General features: G+C 36.2%; 1 protein-coding gene across 4 annotated transcripts in view; it reads left to right on the top strand.

Annotated features, from left to right (window-relative positions):
• The window catches only part of LOC148648978 (double-stranded RNA-specific editase 1-like), a 171891-nt gene that overhangs the window by 28989 nt on the left and 119146 nt on the right, over window positions 1–23756 (top strand). For all 4 annotated transcript variants that reach the window (XM_088604990.1, XM_088604989.1, XM_088604988.1 and 1 more), the window contains exon 2: window positions 4894–4982. The gene's annotated coding sequence lies outside the window, so the exon portion shown is untranslated. The remainder of the gene's footprint in view (window positions 1–4893; window positions 4983–23756) is intronic.

Here is a 23756-nt window from a genome sequence, read left to right as displayed (position 1 = left end):
TGTTTCTCTTGCATAATTGAAACAGTTTTTTCATACATAACAACAAAGGTTCAGGTTAACTAATTCAATGTTTTTTGAGATGCAGTGGTATATGAAGTAGAACCAAATGGAATGAAGAATAAAGATTTAGAAAATAAGTGAACCCCAATACTTAACACAATTAAGGGGGTAATCAGGTGGTTAAACAGTTTGGTAACAAGTAAATAAGGAGTAAGTTTGGCTTGCCCTGTCCTACAGTGGATATCAAAAGTCTACACACCCTTATTGAAATTTCAGCTTTTGTTGCTGAAAAGGCTAAAATCAAGACGCATCATGTCAGACCTTTTTTCACCTTTAATAAGATTTTTTAGTCAACAATATTTAAGTGAAAAACAAATTGATCATTTTTTGAAAAAAAAACTTTTAATGCCTTTGTTGCATAAGTGTTCACGTCCCTTAACTAATACTTTGTGGAAGCACCTTTTGCTTTGATTCCCGCAGGAAGTCTCTTTGGATCGGCCTCTATAAACTTAGTGCACCTGTATTTTTCAATTTTATCCCACTCGTTTTTACAGAAGAGTTCAAGCTCAGTCAAATTGCGAGATGTTGAGTTTGATCCTCACCATACAGGTTTGTAGAAACACATCATGCCATGATCAAAAGAGGTTGTAGAGAACTCCAGAAAAAGTGCAGTTGATTATCTTTTATCTTGAAGGGGTTAACAAACCCTTTCTAATTTTGGGCTCCTTCCACTTGCTTTCAAAGATCTCTACAAATGGAGTAGTGGCTCTACCTGGGTCTGAAGATCTTGCCAGAGTTCCAAAGAACCCCACAGTAACATCGAAACCTCTCACTGTGGCTATAATAAGCCTCTAACATCAAGACAGAATGGGAATATGTTTCTTTGGAGGACAGCCAGGAAGAAACCAGTACTCTCTAAAAAGAGCATGGCCACCAATCTCTAGTTTGCAAAAGCTCCTGGACAATTCACAAGGCTATTAGAAGAATGTTTTTTAGACAGATGTGTCAAAACTTGATATCTGTGCCCAACATCTGAAACAGTTTGCATGGCTAAAAAAAAGACACCCCCTTACAACAGAAGACCATGAAGCATGGTGGAGGGTTTGGGGCTGTTTACTGCTTTAGGAAGCACTTGCTTGCTATCACTGATGGAATCATGAACTCTGCTATGTGTCAGAAAATTCTGGAGGAGAGTGTCAGGCCATTCTTTTGTGATACCTAAAGCTGAATCAAAAGTGGGTCATACAGGAGACCATGATCCTAAACATACAAGCAGATCTATAACACAATAACTGATGAAAAACTATTGCATTCTGGATTAGCCAAGTCAGAGTCTCGTTAAATGTTACGAAGCGACCTGAAGCAAGCTGTTCATGCAAGGAATCCTTCAAATGTCACTGACTTGAAGCAGTTCTCTAAGCATAAGACATGAAACCCAATGCGAGAGACTGGTATACAGACAATCAGAACATCTAGTTGAAGCCCCTACTGTACTGGAGGTATCGCCATTACTGGATCTTACATACTCTCACATACTTATTCACACAACGATTTTTACTGTGGATTGTTTTGTTGATTTTAAAATCCAAATAGATCTTAATGTTGTATGTTTAATCAGGATATCTTTTATTTAGACGTTTATAAAGATCTAAATATCTTGTAGGTCTGAAATACGAGAACAGGGATCAACTACGGTTTGAAAGCTTGTTCTCAGTATTGTTATTGAGAGGAAGGTCATTGTAAATCTCCAAAAATTGAAAGTTGTACTGGAAGCAGTTTTTTATTATTTAGCTGTTAATTTCTACAGTTTTCAGGTGGTAAAAGTAATTTTCCTTTTAAACATCTTTGCTATTTGAGATTAAGTGGTTTTTAATTTATTTCCTAATGTCTAAGAATTAATACTCATTTGTATGTTTTAAAATGTTGACAGGCACTTTATCCGCATATGTCAAAACAACTACAGTCTATTATAAATAATTTCTGTGGCATTTTTGTCGAGTTCTTAATGATAAATGGTAATGCTTTTGTCAAACAACACAAAACCCAGTAAAATATACAGTTTTCTTTGGTTTGCTGAACTTAATTTGTGAATGTTTATAGTCTTGTGTCGGTAGTGTTTTTTATTTTCTAATCTTCAGTTTTCTTTTACCTGTCTTTGGGACTGGGGAAGGAATCTAGAGTAACCCCAAGGAATTCATCACAAACAAGGGGAGAGAGCACCCCAAGTCTGGGATTGAACCCTGCAGTGCTAACCACTGCACCACTGTGCCTCTCTTACAAAATTACATTTTCATACTGTGGTAGAAAGGGACAGCCTAATGCAGATGTGAAAAAAAATGGAGTTAGGGAAGGCAGTCTGGCATATCCATTCTGCAGTATCCCAACTAATTTGTCTTGTGGAGATATTCACTTACCGTTAACTTAAACAGCTGTAGTACCCGCTTTGAGAAACCATCCTACTCTATTCATTGCTATGATTGAAATGTTCACATACCATGTCTGCCTGAGATCTGTACTCCTTGCAAAAAACATGATTTTTATTGGAATTTGTGGATGAGCTTCCTGGTATGCTGCTTTAGTCTTGTAGAGGCTTGCTGTTACTACAGCTAGCATGGTGGTTATTTTCATATTTTGGTACACGGAGAAGACCAAGTCTTTTCTGCATAACATCACGATGTACTGCCATGTTGGACGAGACTCAAAAGTCAGCTTTATGATTGCAGTGGGAGCAGGGCCCTTCTCCCTTCAGTATTGTGGGTAAATGGGAAGGGCAGTGGGCTCACGAAAAAACATGTTTTTAAGATCAAAGAAATGGATAGTTGCAGTGCAGGACCAATTTAAGAGGGAGGCTGTTAACAGTGGGTAAAGAGAGTCTTGAAAAACTCATTACAGTGCAATAGATTTTTTTTTTCTCAGATACTTGCCAGACCCCACTTCTTTCTGATGTATTTTCATTCCCCATGACCTTTCTTGCTTCAACACATGAGCTTCCCAGAAAGTCCCCCAAGACTGCATGCTTCTCCCTGTGCTGAATAAGACTGTTTTATGGAGGGGAGAGGACAAGTGCTTAACAGCACAAGTTGGAGGACTTTTGCTTTAGGCTATCCAAAATTAATTGCTTCCTTACCATGCAGTGTATTTCGGCAGAAAATGATTTACAAAATGGTGGGAAAGATTTTTCGTTCCATTCTTTATTTTCCCCCCTTCTCGAGTCTTCAGGTCTGCCTAAAACATGAAATTTGCTTTGAGTCTCCTTGTGTGCTCTGTTGGGCAAGGGAAGTGGTCCTGTGCAACATAACTGTTATCATATAGTCGCGCATGTTCCTCTGTAACTGTGAACTTCTAATTGACGTTTCATCTGAGGAATAAAGTGATCAAGGTGGGGAATCTCACTTATTAAACTAAAGTTAAAGTGACCAAAATAATTTTACTTCACAAACCGATTGAATGTCTTTTCTTTCCAAGTTTCAAATGTGAAGCCCCAAATATGGTGATTGCCAAGAGCTGAATAACAATGGTTTATTTGTTTCAGGAGGTGCCTGGCTCATTTAACTCAGAAATGAATTTGAGAGTGATCTGGCAACACAACGCTGAAGCACGACGTTAATTCTTGATCCAGTTTTTCAATGGGATTACTTAACATAATAATGTTTTTTTCACATTAATTACAATGATTGTCTTCTTTCCCAAACACAGGACGCATTGTAATTTCACTCCATTAAGCTTTAAATATTGTTGTCTGTGACCCACTATTCACTGTCTTATTCCTCCTGGTGAAAAAAAACACAGGAGATAACATGAAGCTTTCTGTTGTCTGTGCGTTGTTTTTCACCCTCTTCATCTAGATCACTGGGCTGAATAAAGAGGCTGTGATTGGATGAATCTGAATCCGTTTTAAGGCTTACACAGATGCTGTAAAAATATACAAATTATTATAAACAGAAATGAAAAAGGCGTTTCAGCTGATAATAAACCTATTTTTGATATGTGGTTTGAAACTAGCTGCTTGGCTTGATTTGTGAAAGCAATGTATCAGATATAACACTGTGTTCAACAGTGTCACTACAGTATGATATGATATACAAAAACAGAGTGAATAGTTGATCTTTGTTGGCTTTCTCTTTAGTGATAAAAGTTAAAAAAAGCAGATATGCTTTATTGCAGAACTCCCACACATTTGCAAGATGTGATGTATATTCACAAAGCTTTAGAAAATTAAAATTCCCTCCTTTGAAAGTCTAAAACAAAGTGTCCCAAAAAATCCTCATATACAGTAACAGCATGTTTTAGAGTTGAGGTGTAAAACCTGTGAAATTGGATAGATAGGTACTTAAGATTGTGCCTTTTATTAAGGGCTTCATCTCAAAGAGACATTTAAGATGCACTCAACTTGCCATTAATCCCTTCAGTTTTGTCTCTTTTTTTTCCCAATCTTTCTCGGTAATATGTGAAGAGATGTCTGGAAAGTATTTCTTACAGGAGTGTTTGTTATGTAGAGTACTATATGTGTTCATGTGCAGTTACAGAAATAAATTCTAATTTTCTTTATAAAGGTTGGACAGTTTTTCTTTCCTGAGGCTTCCTAATTGGGGGGGAAAAAAACATTTATTGGAACATCCCATTTTATTAGAAAATCGTCTTCTGTTATGCGACCGTATGTTTTTCTCAAGCCAAGTGCATTCTCTGATGCTGGATTGTGTTTCAGAGCTCCCCTTATAACCCTCCTCCTGCCTGCTTTCTCTGCAGTAGCTTTGTCTGTGTGACGCTTGACTACTGTAGCTCGAGCTATAAGAGCTGCTGTCCTGAGTTCAAGACACACATACTGTAGTTAAGGCAGCATAGAATTGCATGCTCGACTGTCATCTCACCATCCCTTAATGTTTTCTCTTGCAGGACAATCCTCTTCGCTGGATTTCTGTTTGTCCGCAGCATCTCTCTGCTGCAGTCTGGAGGTTGTAGGAGCTCTCTCTGCTAAGCCTTCTGTAAGTACTTTTATTTACACCTTCCTTTACAGCCTGTCACAGATGCGTTCTGTTGTAAATGTTTTCAGAGTGGCATTTTATTTGATACCTGCAATTGTTTTCTGTTAATGCTTTCTGAATAAGAGGTGTTATTGCTCAGTTAGAGCATAAGAGGTGTTATTGCTCAGTTAGAGCATCACTTGGGCGCAGCGTTAACAACCTGTCAGGAAGTTTCTGTCATGACAGTTTTGCACATTATATTGAGAGCACTTTGAAAATGTTCAGTGTATTTCTACTTAGTCTTGCATTATTTAACATGAGTTGCATACCGTGTTCTGTGCTTTTAAAGCAGACGGAATGTGATCTTGATTGAGAAAATCTTTCAGCACTTTAGAAACATAATGTTTTGCTTTTTATTTTCATTTAGACCTTTCAAGTATGCTAAATATTAATATGGGAAGGAAATGATTGTATTTGGAGAGATTTGAAGCAATCCGATTCAGATAAGCCAATGTGATAGGGTTCAGGGATTTGCATTTTATATTTGCAAATGGAACTGTACACAGAACAATAAAACCCTGAGGGCACTGGACCATAGTCCTTGTCTGTGCAATGCCGCCTAAAGAAAAACTTTGCCCACTAAAAATGAATACTGCTGTATAGCTGCCTTGGTTTCACCGTCAGTGTGCTTTTCGCTCTCAAAGCAATTCTTCTCAGTAAAATGTGGTGCCAGTGCATCACGCACAGCTCATCTGTGGAATCAGCATAATGCCTCTCTGTGGGCTGTATGTTGTTGCCTGGCTGGCTCCAAGTGATTCTGCTAAGCAGATTCTTTAATTGAACTTTCTCAGCCATGCCGCATTAATCATCAGAGAAGTCCTCATGCAAAACAAATAGATTCAGTAGAAATATATTTGTTCCTTTCTCCCCTTTTCCTCATCGCCCTAATGTGACCTCTTCACAGTCTCCGCAGAGCCGAGCTGTTCTTTCGACCCGTAGCTAAGCCATTTTTTTCATGTTCATTGAAAGGTTGTTCTTCTGTCTCGATTGTTTCAGTTGAGAAAATGGCTGTACTGTATGTTGCATTTTTGAGATTACTCTTGCTTGGCTTCCTGATTTAGGTTTGAAAGTCTTGGTCATTTTAACTTTTTAAGCCTTTAAACATAGTTTGTGTACATACAGCATCAGTTGAACAAGAACATCCTAGAGAAAATGTTTTAAATGTTTTAAAGAAACAATCTCAAAAAGAACATCTGCAAAGTAGGAACTTTTTTAGACATAACTGGAATAGTTGGTCTTAATAACGAGGATCTAATCATACGGTCACAGTTTTTGTCCAAGTACGCAGTAGCTTAGCAATATATCTATAACAGCTGTTTCTGCAAATTAATATGACCAAATGTGACCTTGGTATGACAAGGACCTTGTAAAATAGTTAAACCTTCCATCAAAGGACAGTGCAGTTAAAGGAGAACGGCAGTCCCAGTTTCTCAGACCAGTTATTAAATCTTGGTAACAAAATTAATTGACATTCTAGAAACTTTACATATTTCGAATTAAGCACAAAATGGTGAACTTTGTGAAAGTACTATAAGTCACCATGTTGTTGCAAACTTACATTTGAACTGCAATACGATGGAGCCCTTCCTGCTCGCTAGTCACTGTAATGACTAATGTAATGTGCTGTACGACTAAGTACAGGTTATGCAGCAGACATTTCACTGCAGAAATGATCCGACATTTCTCTGCATGCAGAGTTCACAAACAAGTAGTATTTGTCAGCAAAACAGTCTTGAAATTTAGAGCAATATTTCCGTTGGATTTAAGGAAATGTACTTGCAAGCCTGCTTGTTTACAGTGCAATAAGGTTGCATCATGTCACCAGAAGTTTTATGGCCTCGTTGCCTTGTTCTGAATCGCAGAACATGGCGCTGCGCACACCTGAAAATTTCGGCTGTTTTCTGATGTAAATTGGAGGTTTTACAAGTTGCTGTGTACATTTTGCTTTTATTGTGTTTTGAAATGCATTAATCAATGCTGATTCTTTCTAACTCCCAAACACTCCTAGAATGTGTAGGTAGATGTTTACATCCTTATGTTGTGTAGAGTTCTGCCAGTTGTGATGAGTGCATTTTAAAGTTTCTCTTCACAGTGTGCTAATCTTGCACACCTGTTCTTCAGTTGCTTGAGGAAAATATGGAAGTACTTTTTAACTGTGATACAGTCTTGCAGTTTGCATTTATGTACCTCTTCTACAAAGAAGTGATATCCCCCTTTTAAAGAGTGAGATTCCCTCAAGCAATTTTGTTCTCTCATTTTTTTTAACAATTTAGTGACTAGTAGATCCTGTTGTAGCATGGTAAATAATCCATCCGATTCAAGATATTTACCACAGTAAGGACATTTTTGTAATAATACTTGCTAAATGCCATATTCATTTTAGATTTCAAAAGGTGTATTTAGTACTAAACTTGTCAATAGCATGTGGATTAGAATGACACTGAAAGCAGGTGACTCTTGTATATTTTATAGTTCAAAAATAGCCTTGTATCTTAATTGGTGTGTAGAAGGAAACATGATTTGGCATGTCAATTAGATTTGATAGGTAAATGCGCTTGATTTATATATTTTTTCCTTGAGTCTTTGTGTTTGTGTTTCTTGTATTTCTGCTTATTGTGATTTAAAGACTTGCTAAATGATAGGCTTAGTTTCTTCTTACTTAAGCTAAGCTGTCTTAAGTTACAGTATGTTTATTCTAATAACCATGGTAATATTCACGTCTGCTCCATGCATTGCATTCTTACTTGTTCAGGTCTAATGTGATTCTGATTGTTATTTCTCATTGTGGTTGGAGCAAGATGTCTGAAATGAAGTACCTGGGGTGTGAGTGTTGTGTGCTGTGATTTCACGTGAGAGATGAGTAAAGACGTATTACAGACTGGTCAGAATACCTGTGCTGATGGTTATGGGAGTCAACAGCAACATTCTGGTGGGATTGGAGTTTAGTGTTGAACTATCTTGACTTGATTTATCAGGAGCTTGACTTGGAAGTATCTTTATTTTGTTCCTTTTTTGTGTGACTATGTGCTATGGTGATACATTATGTACTGTTGAAGTCTGTGTACTGTAGGTTCCTTTAAGGCAGGCTTTGCGATTCAGTATAGTCACTGGTCTACCAATTTGTGAAAAGACCTGAACTATAAATATGCAACCTTACAGTCAGACCTTGTTAATAACTTCCTTTTTTAAGAAAGATTGGGATAATACCATCCTTAAATACTATTGTTATAAGTGACGGTACAGAATGAGACCAAAGTTCTTAGTTAATGAAAGCTTTATCCAGTTATTTACTGTCCAACCAGTATGCTCCCTGGGCAGTGCAGATCTTATGGAAACAGTTGCCTGTGCAACATAAACTCCATATTGATTACGTATTCTCTAGACTTCAAAAAGACGTTTGTTTTGTGCCAGCTTGGAATAATTGTTTTCATGCCATTTTTCTTATGTTCAAATATTTTACATGGGTATTTCTTGCATTAATGGACTGTTCCAGTTGTTAGCATGAAGTGCTTTAGATTAATTCTGTTGGAGTGGCTCATAGTCAGCAAAAAGCTATTGATCTCCGTGAACTCTTAAGTATTCAGCTTTTGGAAGCCTAAGGCACGATGAGCTCACAGAATGTAAAGAGCGGTCAACAGAACAGGTCAGAGCTCTTCAAAAGTGAAATTTGACATCCACAGTAGTAGCCTTGTGAAATTTAAAACGTATTTGTACGCGGTCATCAAATGCCTAATAGTGAGTTGACAAACAGTTGCCAAACAGGGTCATGCCTGGGTAAGCAAGTGAGTGTCTCTACAAAGACATTGAAAAAGTCAAATATGAATTGAATTTCTGTTTATTCCATCCTTAATCACACAACGACGTTGCCCTCATTAAAATTGCTGAGGTGGATTCTTGTGTCTAGGGGGTCGAGATAATGTTCAAAGAAAATTAAAATGACTGTACTTGTTTCCAAGTCTAGGCTTTAATTTCATTTTGGTAAAGAATGACATTTCAGCCACTTGGCCTCCATCAGACTGAATAAAACCATCACAGTAGGTCATTACATATTGGAACAGTTCACCAAGTTAAAACCCAGTGTAACTAGAGTGTGGTCAGTTTTCTGTCTTTGAAATACTTGTTTGTTGTAAAAAAAGAAAATACCCCCACGAAGCCTCATCCATGGTTTGAATTATCATATAAGCAGAGGAAAACAGAAATGTGTGCTTTGGTGTTGCCAAGCTGGCTGATTTCCAATCCTAGCTTCTCAAAGGCTATTTCCTGGCCTTTACACTGTTATCGCTTACAAACTCATTTGGAATAACAGATCCTTCTTTTAGACATGAATAGCTCTTCCCTGCTGTTAATGTCCTAGCCTGCCCCAGGTTGAACTGAAACTCAAACAGAAGACGAATTTTAAAGACCTCTGAGTTTTCATCCAACTGAATATTCGGTTTGTTTCAATCCAAGCCTTAAAGCCTGCGCTAATGGGTTTCTGATATTTCTATTTGTATCATCAGTTCTGTGAAACATTTCTGTAACTTTTTTTTTTTGTTCGTGGTAAATGAAAATTTCCTGCTTGAATGCACAGAACTATACAGTATACACACACTATATATGTGATTATCTTGAAGAACTCTCTGTCTGGGTATTTTGTTATAATGTGGGCCATTTCAAACAGAGGGAAGTTCTGTTCTCCAATCATTAAATTGTTAATTTAGTAAGTGTGTTCCCAGGTATTCTGCTCTGGCTGAAGACAGTGTGATACTTCTGAAATTGTCTGTCTGTTTTTACATTGTACATTTCCTTGTGCACATGAAATAGATTCTCTTTTAAATAAAACTTGCATGTATAGCACTTAACCTGTATGAGGGAACCCACTTCCCTGCACTATCCCGGGTGATGCATGGCAGCCATTATGCGCCAGTAGCCTTGCTAAGTAGCATAGCAAAGTCACGTGGAGAAGTGAGAAATCGCTTCAGCAGTTTAATTAAAAATCAATATCTACTTCTTTATGGCTAATAGGAAACCACACAATGAATGCCTTTTTCTTGATATAAATGACAGTATTCTAAATTACAGTGATCAGCATGTTTTTTATTTGCCCTTAAATTATGAATTCACAGCAGAAATTTGACTTAGTCAATACTCAGTGCTGTCTGGAGATGCTGTACTCAGTAATGACTAAGAAAAAGAGCTTCTTTGCCCTTCTGTTGAAAGTTTTGTAATATTTCTGCAACTTAATGCTATGACCCTTTTGTTTAAAAGACCCAAATCAATGCAGAAGTTGCAACAGATTCTTTTTTGATTAAGGTCATTTTTCTGAGATTATACTTATTTGCAGTGGTGATTAAGACTTTTTTTCAATAATAATTGCTTTATTAAGATGTTAATGTACTACCTTAATTGTATTCTCTTCAAGTTTTATAGAATCTTCAAAATTCTGTTCATGAATCCAAAACAGAGAAGCAGTTTCCCAGTGTTTGCCAGCATGAGATGCCTGCAGAATTTCTGTTCCTCTATTGTGTATGACTATCTAAATGTTTCGTCTGAAAGCATTTCCTTAAACGAATATAAAATCCAGTCATATTGGGTAGCAATGCAAGCGCTGTCTTTTATCACTCTGCCTTTTCGAGTGCAGTGCCAGTGCCCAGTATTTACTGTGTTTTATCAGCAGAATCCATGTGCTTGAAATGCCAGCCTTGTCATGTTTCAGTAGGCCTGTGTTATGAAGCTGTTGGTGTTCTTTAATAATTTATCCAGTCCTGTGATGGAAAAGTGTGGTGAAGAGAGGGGGGGTGGGCATATAATCCTCTCATCAAAGGCATTTCCTGCAACTCTGACTCACCTTTGCTGAATCTTGTATTGTCTTGCTGTATTCGGCACTGCCTTACATAGTAAACCCAAGCTAATGCGGTCAGAAGTGTGGCAAAGATTGTGCTCAGCCCATATTGGGCTACTGCAAGATATGTACAATTATGTAAGACAGGGTTAGGAGCAGCTATGGACTTAGCGGTATGGTGCTGTAATTTTCGGAGTACCACATGTGTTATTTTAAATGAAAAGTTATATTCATTATCTTTTTATAGGACCACAATACAATAAGAAACGCTAACATAGGGCCACTTTTTAAAATCGCTTGCAGTGCAGAGATGTTGGCAGTGCAGAAATGTTTCCTGAATTTTTATTTTCAATTTCTGTTTAAACTGAGTCATTTATTTATTCTCCCAATGCGCAGATCCCCCTAATAATTTTGTAAGACTTACTTTTCCTTGCATTATGCGTCTTAACTAAGGTTGGACAAGAGTCATTTAGCTGATGAAGTCTCACGGTTTAGGTTGAGTTAAGTCAGTTTAGGTTTTCGGACATTTTATTGACATTTGAAATTGGAAAAATAATCAATTGCGTTTTTTAGTTAATTCTAAGAAATCAAAATGTTTTGGTATAGTTGTGTATTTTGTCCTTGGATAATTATAATCCCTTGAGAGACTGATGCTACAGTATAATTTATACAAGGTAACCTCAAACTGAAATTGAAGTGAAATTATTTATTTTCTTAATACTTTGAAATGCTATATATTACATATATATTACTTTATATAGGTAAAGGTTGATTCCTTTTCATGGGGAAAGTAAATTCCCAGTTAAATCGGAACTGTTTTCAAAAGCTTTATTTGCCTTTACACCCCTCCTATCCTGCACTGGACTTTTAAACTGTAGCATAATTGTTAAAGAATCGGTGCTTTTTCATTTCAGAGTACACCAGGAAGAAGGGAGTAGGGTAGGGTGAGACAGGGTAAAAGTTCACAGATAGCTGAATCATTCAACGGTTTGCAGTTAGATGAAGGACTGTTATTTCTTAGAATTTCTTGGCTTTGTCAGGCATAAGGTTGAAATATTACCCTCTATTTCCTTAGCAGATCCCAAATACTGTATGCATTTTCTGTTTCATGCCTTGCTTGTCTGGGAAAATCTGGGTGAAGACTGCTCCAGGTCCTTATACACTATATTTAAAAATATATTCCTACAAAGAAAATTAATTTTAATCACGCCCATTTCCCTTGAATAGCATCGCAAAAATATTGTTAGTTATTAGTGGTTGATTACTAAGATGATGAGCTGTTTCTCAAGAATTCCAAAGACAGATGTGACTGTCTTTCAGGAGAGAATGATGTGTCTTCTACAGTATACTGTACAGGCAGTTAGTTGTACATAGCGGTTCTGTCATTAGCTGTAGCTAATTACCACATTCACATACCATTTGTTTTCATGTTGAATAATGCATCATTACTAAACAAACCTCTCTGGTTTTATATAATTCCTAATAGGCAGTAAAGTATCATTTTGAGCCCTATGAAAAAAATAGATTTTTGTTCTGCCTCCTTTTTTGCTGAAGCCTCAAACCCAGAAGTCATTGTGATTGCTACATTTGACTGTGAAGTTGCATCAGTGTTAACATGAGTTTAGATACCAGTTTTTGGCACATAAGGGGCAATGTGAGTAAAAGTGGCTTTTTTATTGTAAAAGATTGGGTAATTATCCCTAACAGTGAAGCTAATGTAATATCAATGTTACCTTTCTATATCGAATAGTTCCAATAGTTACAGGTCCTGCCATTTCCTCTTTGTTTCTAAGATGCAAGTAAAAGTGAGTCTTAGGACAGTTATCTGAGGTCATTCTTCTTTGCTCCATTAAAAAAAAATACATTTGCTGGCTTTTGTATTTACAGTTTGTCCAATATTTCTAGAAATCTGATTTGGAAGCATGTTTTGTTTTATATGAAATTAACTGTCTCCTAAAACATTCCCAATTGAACACTTGTTAACAGAAGGCTGTTTCACTCAATCTTTTATCTATTTTTGTAAGATGGCTTTATCTTGCATAAAAATGTGTACTGTAAACATAGACTTATGTATTTATGGTTTTGAAGTTCAGTGTATACCAAGACAAGTTGGCCTAGATTTCTACAGATTAGAATAGAAACAAATACATTCCTGCGAGGCTTTATTTCTCCTTTCAGTTTTTTTTTTCTTGTTAGCTCTCAGACATCTTGCATTTATTTCAGGTTATGTGCCACGATGCAGATGGACATAAAGGTTGTCTGTAAGAACAGAATTCTTCCAGGATGCCCTGGATAAATACGACATGCTTTACACCGCGAAGAATCGGAGCTGACAGGGTTTGAGAAGCAGATGAAATAAGCTGTTCTAACAAAAGCTGATTTGTTGCATTGCAGAATGGAGTATAGAAGTGGAAAGGCTAAGGAAATCCTGTTGGGATAAGGTGATGAATGTACAATCATTCACAACTCAGGAGGCTGTTTACCAGTCTCAAGAGGCACTACTAATGAAATTTAATAACGGTAGTCTTAGGAATTATGGTGCTCCAGCCACTTGTAGATCACCATGATTTCCTTTATGTTTGTAGTTTGTATTAAACTGTTTTATTTTCCCATATCGAGTAGTTTTGGGACGTGACACTAAATTTTATTTTGTTTAAGTTCTAGTTGAGATAAGTGGCCCTCCATGTGCTTCCTTCAGAAGTCTTGCTTCTGGAAGTCTTCTTTTGGTGGTGAAATAAATATTTTAAGGAGGATTGGTGCTTATACAGTATGTGTTAGTTTATGGTAGGAGTTTTTCACTGTTTTGCCTGTGTAATTAACATTCTCTTAATTATCCAGATGTGGGGGAGGGGAAACATTTAGAAATATCAGTGAAAAACAAGAACGTTTATTATAATATGCATGTTTCTGCTTTTCTCAGCGGCATTTTATTTTTGTTCCTTGGTACACCTATAGTTTGCATGGTACATTCTGAGCATTTGTCCTTTTATTTTTTATTAAATGTAATTGTATAAGAGGTCCTTTCATGTATAGGAAGGCTTTACATACCCAGAACCATAATAAACTGGCTTTTTAAACCTGAGAGGAAGACCTCCGTGTGTTTAGGCTTTCAGTAGCTAATTGTGAGTGTTTCATCCAGCCGTTTCTTGAAACAAGCAATGATACCGATGTCTTAGCATGTTCCAGTGTCTTTTTTGGCAAGAGTCTCCGTTTTAAATGTACTTACCCATAGTTTCCATTAGTGTCCTCTGATTTCTGATTTGAGTTTCACTGTTGTACTGAGAATTGAATACTTCTGAGAATTTTGAATATAGTACCTGAAGGTTTGCTCTGAGTCTTGTCTTCTTTCTTTGTGGCTAAAAATATTTTTTTTTTTAGTCAGTGCAGAGCATTACATTAAGCCTAGGAATATACCTGCTTACTGTTATCTGGATTGAATCAATAGCAGCATTATCTTTTTTTTTTAACTGTGGTGACCATAATTGTACACAATACAAACTCTAACCAAGGTCTTACAATTTAAATTTAAATTCTATGCTTTTAAATATATTCCCCATTTATTTTTTATCTTTTTTTATTGCTGCTTAAACATTTTTCTCCACCAACACCGTAGTCTTTTTCATAGGTCATTTCTTCAAGCTTAGTGTTTGTTTATTTTTATTTTGATGGTTTTGCTGCTTGCATGTAACTTTCTGCAGTAGTCAGGTTAAGTTACCAGTCAGGTGTTTGCTCAGGTCTAGACTTTTGTCTAAATCTGTTTGAATTTCCTTTTCTCTCCCTTGTAATTGTTCTATGTTGATATCATCTGCACATTTGACTAGTTTGATAAGTAGTTTGGATCATTGAGTACATCAGTGGTCCTAATGCAGCCCTTTGTGGTTGTTAACTAATTAAATAACCCCAATTTAAACCTTTGCCCCTTATTTGTAACGTGTTGTTTTATTAACCAGTACTGAATCCAGATGTTTGCTTGAATCCCTACTTCCATGACTTTAATGTCAGAGTCACCTTCCCTGAGGTGTTTCAAATTAAGAATCAAAACCTATTTTAGAAGGGCTTTTACTTACAGTAATTGGTTCTGTGTTCCCCTTTGGTATTCTGTACCCCCCTTCTACTCATTTGTATCTTCTATCTCATTTGTATATTTTAATGTATTTTTCTTCTGTTTTATTGTTGTACTCTAAAGTACTTTGAGAAGCTACTTTTAAAGGCTCTCTCTATATATATAAGTTTAATGTTAATAATTTGATAATTAATATTTTATGAGGAACTTTATCAAAACCTTTATATAAATCACACTATGCTATATCATGTGCTTTGTGTATTGCTTTTGCTTTTATAAAGAAGTCAAGTTAGAACTTATTTTTATAAATCCATGTTGACTGTCTCCTTGAATCTCTTTGGCATATAGATGGTTCACTGATTTTGTTTTAATTTTTTATATAAACTAAAACCTAACAAGCATGATTTCTACTTGGCTAGATTGTCTCCATTTTGAGAAGTGGATGATACAGTATGGCTTTTAACTGGCCTCATAATTTGCAAGAATGAGCTATTTGTTTAGCAGCATATTTTGTTTCAGTCTGTATGTTTTGCTCCACATCACAGAAAAGCAAAATTTCCAAACTTGGTGAAAATGTAAAATGGTCCCTGATTTCTTCCTTTAGTACATGTGTGTTGTGTTTTGATAATCTGATCCAGCAATTTTTGAGAGATATGCAGTCTTAGATAGAGTGCTGGTTATCCCTATTAAACATCCTGATTTTTTTAGTTGCTTTGAGGATTAAGAGCCTTTTTACCATTTCTGTGGAGCAGTGTTGACAAAAGGGTTAATGTGTGTACAACAATTGTATGCTCCACAGGAAGAAGAACTATAAACTATTATTTTTGGTTTGTGTCTGCGTTTTAAGTTGAAATTTAAAGTGTCTTATTGCTTTTCATCAAATTACTTATAGATGGAACAGACATCACTGATACTGTAGCTAATCTGTGACACCTGTGACTAACATGGGGCTCTGATTTACGGTCCTGTCATTAGTATTTCAGTAAAGGTTCCGTGCTGTATATGAAAAGCTCCTGAATGATGACTTTTTCATGGAAAGGGACTGGAAGTCCTTGGAAAAGCAAAGAGAGAGCACATACTTGCTTATGTAAATGTGCTTGTTGAAGCTTTATATTTTTCCAGTAACAATTCAGTACTTGTTATACATTTCCAACAAAGCATCCTTAAAAGAGAGCAAATTATGTATCAATGAGTATAAAGGATCTGTGTCTTGTATGATGTGGTAAAAGCAGTTTCCTACGGCTGAAAATGGAAAGGCACATTTCTGCTCTTAGAATAAAAAATGTGACTTGGGGGTTTCCATATAGTTATGCATTTAACTTTTGTTTTATTGGGGAAATCCCCAGATAATTGATAATTTGTTTTCAAGAGGGCAATAACCAGTAAGATATGAAACTACCTAATACCAAGAATACCATTTGTTGTGTTTATTTTTAATATTCATCAAATTATTTTTTTCATGGTAATTCTTCCTTGGGTGTTTTCCACAGAACTGCTGCATTTCTGTTGCAATGAAAAAGCCTTGACTATCACCCCAACATCAGGGATTGGTGCTTGCTTAGAGATGATATAACTGTTCCTCAGTAAATTGGCATTTGCTTTAAAAAAGGGTGGTGCAGCAATGTAAACCACTTATGTAGATGCTATGGTAACTCTTGTGTTGTGCAGTTACTTTATTCTTTGCAGTTCCTGTTTTGTTTAACAAGTGATGAATAAGAGCTTTCCTTTAAAGGCAATACTCTTTTTGTTTTGTGTAACATAAAAAAAACTCCCTCTTTATTAGCTGTGAATTTGTGGTAAAGTTCTGTTTTTAAAGTAGTTTTGTTTATAGTAGTATGCTCAGAGAGAACAGCAGATACCTACTGAAAAAAACTACTAGAATATGCTGTTTATGAAAAAGCTAATTGGAAGGACTTCAAATAAGTCATAAAACCTGAATTTTGTTTTATACAGACTGTTTTACTTTTATTATAAATCTGTGATAGTCAAACTTTAAAGAGTTTAGTCATGATCATGCAAGTTAGTAAGCACACAGGGATACTATACTGTATTTAATACTGTTATTACATCACAGAATCACAGTTTGAATCGGCTCTTCATTAGGTGCTTTAAATTTTTGTTTTTAAGTAATTTTTATGACATTATTGCGAAACCAAACAAACTCAAATATTATAATGTGAATGTAAAGAGAACTGCGCATTCTGGACTAGATAGAATTGTATGACTTCAAAAATGGCAAGTGTGTGTGTGTATATATATCTAATCTACAGACCTAAATATACATCTTGGATATAGTGCTTAAGGCCTCAGACAAGCAAGTAGGGTTCCCATAGCAACCTAGTCTCAGCCTGGAATCCTCACTCAAATCCTCATTTAAAAAAAAAGTTATTTTTGTTCAATGGGATAAAATGCAATAATGACGGCAAGCTTAGGTTAGGTAACGTATTTTGACCTCAGTGCAAATGTGTACAAGCTTTCAGTAAGTAGACGCAAAGCCACTGTTTCACTTGTTGTGTGGTATTATAGGAGGTAAATGGCATGACTTCTTTTTTATCTCAACAGTACAGTTTCCTTCAGTTGATGCTGACCATAGGAGAACTCCTTAATAGAAGAGTTTTTTTTTGATGATGACAATTTATTTAGAGTCCTAATGTTGCATATTTCTTTGTCTCCAGTCCGTTGTGTACAAGGTCGTTAGAGTTGTTTCAGAAAGAATTGCTGTAGTTGTTGTGACTGCTCAAATTATTCCACAAGCATCACACAGTGTGCTTGCTGCTAGGATGCGAGACTCTTCACCTTGAGAGGATGGAAGCTTTGTGGGACACAAGCCTGTGTCCTGGTTTTCAAGAGAACAGGTCTCAAGGCCCTTTTTTACCAACTTCTTTTAGGAAACTAACGGGCCACTGTCTCCTGTTCAGTGCTGAGGTCAGGTCATGTTGTTGGACCGCAAATCGGCTGTTCTGGTTAGAAAACAGGAAGCCATTCCCCTGTAAATTCCATTTATTGAGTCAGAATACCGCTGCAGCAAAAATTATATTTTTTTCCTGTTAAGGGTTTTCATGTAGTGGTTAAGTCATCATGGTCTGTGTGGCAAAAATAGAATGCTTTTCAAATATTGAACCTACCTCAAGCCTACAAATGCATACTGTTAATGTACCAATGTAATGTTCCAATTTAATGCTCCTCCATAGAGAACACATTTCTAAAGCAATGCATTATTCATCTTACAAACAAGGATTTCCAAGTTAGCTGCAGATTTGACTTGTTGAGAGCTGGAACGTAAACATTTTGGTAGCTGTATACATTATGCATACAGTTGGTAATCACATATATTATTAAAATTATGATTTTATGCATGGTTTCCTAGTAATCAAAATGTAACTTGTGCAACTACTCCGTTGTCATGGCAGTTTTAAAAAAAGTGTTGTAGTATACTAGTAAAACATTTGACATAAATCGAATGAAATTAAGTGTTGCTTCAATGTATCATTTCCTTTTAATTATTTGTATGTATGTACAGTATTTACAAAGAAATTATGAAGTAATTAACTAGAGAGGCAATGTACAGTAAAGTGTTTCCAATATCTGCTTATGGAGAGGTACCGTGTAACTTCTTAAAATACAGTCATGTTTTTATTTGTCAGGTTGCTTTATTTCAATTTAGATTGTACTATTATCAATGTAATAAATAGAATAACCAACAAAACGTGCTATAAGGCCTCTCTGTGGTTTTGTGCTGCACTTTCTTTTCCTTATGTATTTTAAATGAGGTGATAAGATGGGGTTGTACAGTCAGAAGGTTTTATATGTCTCTAACAATCAGAAATGTTAGCTTTTACTTAAAGGGGAGCTGTAATGGTATTTTTATATTTTAAGGTTAGAAAAAAAATGAGCATTGAGTGCATTTCAAACCACAATAAAAGTAAAATGTACAGTAACTTGTAAAGCCTCAAATTTGCATCACAAAATATAATTTCCAGGTATACGCTGCGCTGTGTTCCACGATTCAGATCAAGGCAACAAAACTTCCGGTGACTTGATGTGACCTTATTACTTTGTAAAGAAGCAGGGTTGTGAATACATCTCTTTTAATCCAATAGAATTTTTTTTTTGATTTCGAGATTTTTTTGCAGACAAATACTACTTACTTGTTAACTCTGCATGCAGATCATGTTGGAACATTTAGTTGGTGAAATATCTGTTGCACAGCCTGTACTTATTATGGTGACTAGTGAGCAGGAAGGGCTGCTTGGGAGTTTGTGACAAGGTGACTTACAGTCCTTTCAAAAAATGTTCACAATTTTGTGCTTAATAACCGGTCTGAGAAACCCTTTAAAAGGCAAAAGATTATCCAGAAAATAAATGTTTTATCAGATAGATATTTGCTACAATAAAGATTCTGCAAAGTAAAAAGGTAATCGGGCTTGGATGACGAGGATGGAACTTGATAAAAACATGATTTACATGAGAAGAGTTTCCACTGATGTCCGATTCTTTGGATTATGTGTGATGACCTCTGAAGACTGTCACAGAGTCCACACTTGCACCCAAAATGAACAATTACATACTTAGCTTTTTTCACTTTCGTTGAAACATGAGAGGTTGCTTCACAGTATCTTTGAAGCAAGTTCAGTCTTAAGAAATTGTTTCTTGTTAAAACTCTAGACAAAGTGAACAGGGCCCATTAGGAATAAAAGGAATACAATGTAAATGAAACACTGTGTGGTAAAATGTGCATCTCAACATGGTAAAAGCTATTCTACTCAATGGTGTCACTTGAATTGTGTGGTAGGGTGTATTGAATTGATTTCTTCAGATTTCAAATGATGTGAATTTTACCTTCTGGCTCTGAAAGTAGGTGGTTTAAGCAGTGGCACATACAAATTACTACCCGTTGGGGAAGTTCTGACTCTCAGAATTTCAGGAACAAAGACAGTAGGGTTTCTTCATTTTCTTGATCTCCAAAGCCATCTCTGTAGCGTCCCTGAATCAATAATATTGCAGATTATAGATGAAAATCTCCCTAGAGATCACTGAAGAATGCAGGGGCAGAAATCTGGAGCTGTAAATGGGTAATGCTTCATTTTAATTGCATCTTGAAATATCAAAATGGATGGTAGGCTATTTTTAGACCTCTAGATACAGAAAGCTAGGCATGAGTACATTTATCGTTACATTTATCTCCCGGAGGTAGAAATAAGGCATAATAAAGTTGTTCTTAATTAAAAAGAGAAAATGTATAAATTCCAAATGTTAGGAGTCAGTTCATTTAGTGTGATTTTCTTTCATCGTGTTTTTCTCATAAAGAAGTCTTATATTGATAGACACAAGCATTATTTTTAAAAGTGTTTAAGTTTAAATTTGTTTAAACATTAAATAGAGAATGTTGAGACCCTGAAACATTCTGTGTTTAGACATACGTAGAAGGATATACTAATCATTGTGATCACCATGTCTCCAATTCACTTATTTTCCCTTTCTAATAATGGTGATCTTTACTTGTTTTTCTGCCCAGAAGGAAAGAGAAATACCATCTCTAGACTTCAGTAGTTAGTGTGCTACAGTACCAACGTATATGAAATAATGAACCCAGGAGGGGTCACAGCTACTGTGGTACCTGGGCATCATTGAAATTCATCAACTGGAAATGGATCACATGACTTGGAATTCACTATAGCCTGTTATTTAATGGTGATGTTGTAAATTGACATCACTGGGCCGTGTGACGGCAATTTCCACTACAAAATGCGTAACAGACCCCTGTGTTTTGGCAAAGAGTAGTGTTTCCTACAGTATGTATCTTGGTTCTTTGTCTCCTTGACATTTGTAGAGTTCAGACTAAACTGATTCATGGCAGCATTCCAAAGGTCTGTTCTCTCCAACACTTTTGTCTTAGTTTGAATAGTTTGTCTTGTTACTCCACCCCCAAAACAAGGAAATTAAACCAAACTGGTTTTGTGGGAGCTCTGATTATTCCTGTATTTCAGTTAGTGTCCTACTTCAAAAGTGCACCTTACTTAAGTCTTTGGCTATTTCAGCATAGATATGAGCAACTCTCTCAAACAAGTAGTTAACTTGCTTCAGTAGTTATCAGGCTTCATTTTAGAAATGTTGCATTTATTTTTTCACTGAATGGAAATGTTTAAAAAATAATGAGAAAAGGCTGCTTTTATTGTTGCTCCTTTTCTGTGGTATTAATGCCATTGTCATTTGAAAGCAGATGATGCCTGCATATTTGTGCTGAAATAAAAGTGGATGAAATCCATGATTCTTATATTTGTTAAATGTAGAAAGCAGGGAATAATGTTCAACTTTAGTTTGGTGATGTACGCCCAGTTTTCTATTGTCTTTTACAATAGAAGTAAGAGGTCTTTCTTTCGTCAAAAGATCAATGTACTTTTCTTTTTAAGAAATGTAGGCTAATCTTAAACTTAGAAATTGATGACTGTGGCTGTTGTTTTGTCTGCAATCTGCCAACTCTGTGGAGACCACTCTTTGAGGAGAAAGAGAACTTTGTGTTCCTGCTGTGTGATTTCTGGGTTTAGCCGAGAGTCTGTCAAAAAAGGTGTCAGTGGCGATTATTTATGTAAGGCATAAACAATGCAAAGTGCTGAATCAGTGTAATAATCCTCTTCATTGCTGGGCAAGAGAACAGCAAAGCAATGTTTTTACAATGAGTTTGTTTAGGCAACTTAAAGCCTGAAAAAACAAAACTTTTCAAATTGGCAATTTTTTACAGCAGTAATTTACTCCTTAGAATTTAAGATGTTCCATTTTATCAGTCATAATTGACTAAGAACCTGTCTGCAGTTGTTTTCCTGTTTTCTTTCTATTTCATGTGTTCTCCACATAAAAAGTCAGACATGATCAGACTGGTAATTATCCCATTGTGTTTTAATGTTTTGGTTGTGTTGGTGTTAGGGGTATGGATCTCTTCTGGATTAATTATAAAAATATCTATCTCCAGCGTTTTGAACGTGAAATATTGGTTAGATTTATATGTAGTATTCCATTGCAAGGGGCATTGCGGTGGCTCTGCGGCTAAGGATCTGCACCTGTGGCTGGAAGTCGCATCCCACAGCCGGCAGAGGAATCCTACTCCACTGGGCCCCTGAGCGAGGCCCTTAACCACAAGGCTCCAGGGTTGCCATATAAATGGCTGACCCTGTGTTCTGACCCAAAGCTTCTCTCTCCCCATCTGTGTGTCTGTCGGGGTGAGCCAGTCGGGGTTATGCGAAAAGACAAATTCCTAATACAAGAAATTGTATATGGCCAATAAAGTGATCTTATCTTATCTCTCTATAATGCATCTAAGAGAATAAAATATCACATGCAAGGTAAGATGTATAATTTCTGAGACAGTTACGGTATAACTGTATATTTCTTTGAAATTCTGCATTGTGCTTTTGGCTTTTGTGTTCCTTCTCAAGGCATTCTCTATCAAAACAAAGTTGTGAAAGCAGATTCCCAAAAGATTTCTTTTGAAATTGATGAATTTCACACAAGCAAGCTTCCTCACCTTTTGCCCTTAATTGTAATTTTGTGTGTGGCTTTTGCACTGCTGGATTTTGGAAAACTCAAATTTTATTTAGGTGTGGTGTCATTTCCCAGCCATTCAATCACAGTTGTGCGGGGTTTTTTTATCTTCTGGGACAGAATGATACATAACTGATCATTCAGTGTGACATACTGAAAGTTATGGTCCCAAATCCCCTAGGTATCCTTCAAATCCAGTCCTCACATTGTTCACATTGTATAGCAATAAATAATGAATCGTGTTTGAATGTAATGAATAAGGACTCTGACAGAAAGACCACAAATACAGTGGAATCAGTCTGAAATTAGGGCGAACTGTTCTGTTGAAGTGGAATGGCATTTAAGTGAAGTAAACTGAGAATTTTTAAAGGTCCGAGTGTAAAGGGCAGGCAGAAAAATTGAAGACCACTCTGTCATGCAGTGGTGCCTCTACTTTTCTTGTCTATTCAGAGTGGTGAAACAAGCTTGTCTGATTGAGAATTATGTTTGTGTGGCCTGTGTTTTAGAAAGCCATTTTCTGGGACCCCATTTCTTTTGAAAGCATTGTTCTTATGCCATTAAATATAGAAGATGTAATCTTGGACTCGACAGAAGTGGTTCCCCAACCCGGACAGTATGACCCCAGATCCCACAAGCCGCAGTTGCTCAGCTAAGAAAATAAATGTCCTTAGCTGACTTTTAAAAATAACGATTCTGTACAACACAAGGTTGAATGAGGAATTTTTGCAAGCAGTTTGAATGTATCCAAGTTTAAATTGTTATTGTGTTATTCAAGCATCTTCTTCCATGTGTGTTTAGTTGATTAAATAAGATAAGAGATAAGGTCACTTTATTGGCCATATACAATTTCTTGTATTAGGAATTTGTCTTCTCAGTTTGTTCATAGAATAACAACAGAGTTTAAGTACACTGTCCTGATTTGCTTGGGCAATGAGTCTGCCAGTACCTCCACCTGCTTGTACTGTATCTACCTTTGATTAACTAGAAATGAGGCTCATCTTTGATTTATTGCAGGGATTCATGTAATCTGAAGTTGAAAGTGACTGCCAGTACCATAACCGTAATAATGTGCACAGCTGTGTACCGTATTTGGTTTAAAATACTTATGTGGCATCTTTGTAATAAATTGATACAATTAAAATATGCAAATTAAATACTATACATTATTCCTTTATTAAAGTGTAGATTGTTTTGTAGCTTACTCTGTTTTTGTAGATGTGTAGTTTGCAGAGATGTTTTGTGCTTTCTGTTGAAGAAACTGTCTAATCTGTTTTTGTTGGTAACCCAAGATATTAAAATAGCAATATTTTTACTG

Source organism: Lepisosteus platostomus, chromosome 14 (genome assembly GCF_059453375.1).
Source record: "Lepisosteus platostomus isolate fLepPlt1 chromosome 14, fLepPlt1.hap1, whole genome shotgun sequence".
In the NCBI taxonomy this organism is placed as follows: Eukaryota; Metazoa; Chordata; class Actinopteri; order Semionotiformes; family Lepisosteidae; genus Lepisosteus; species Lepisosteus platostomus.
Note: the sequence above shows the minus strand (reverse complement) of the source record. Positions and strands in the feature narration are given on the sequence as shown.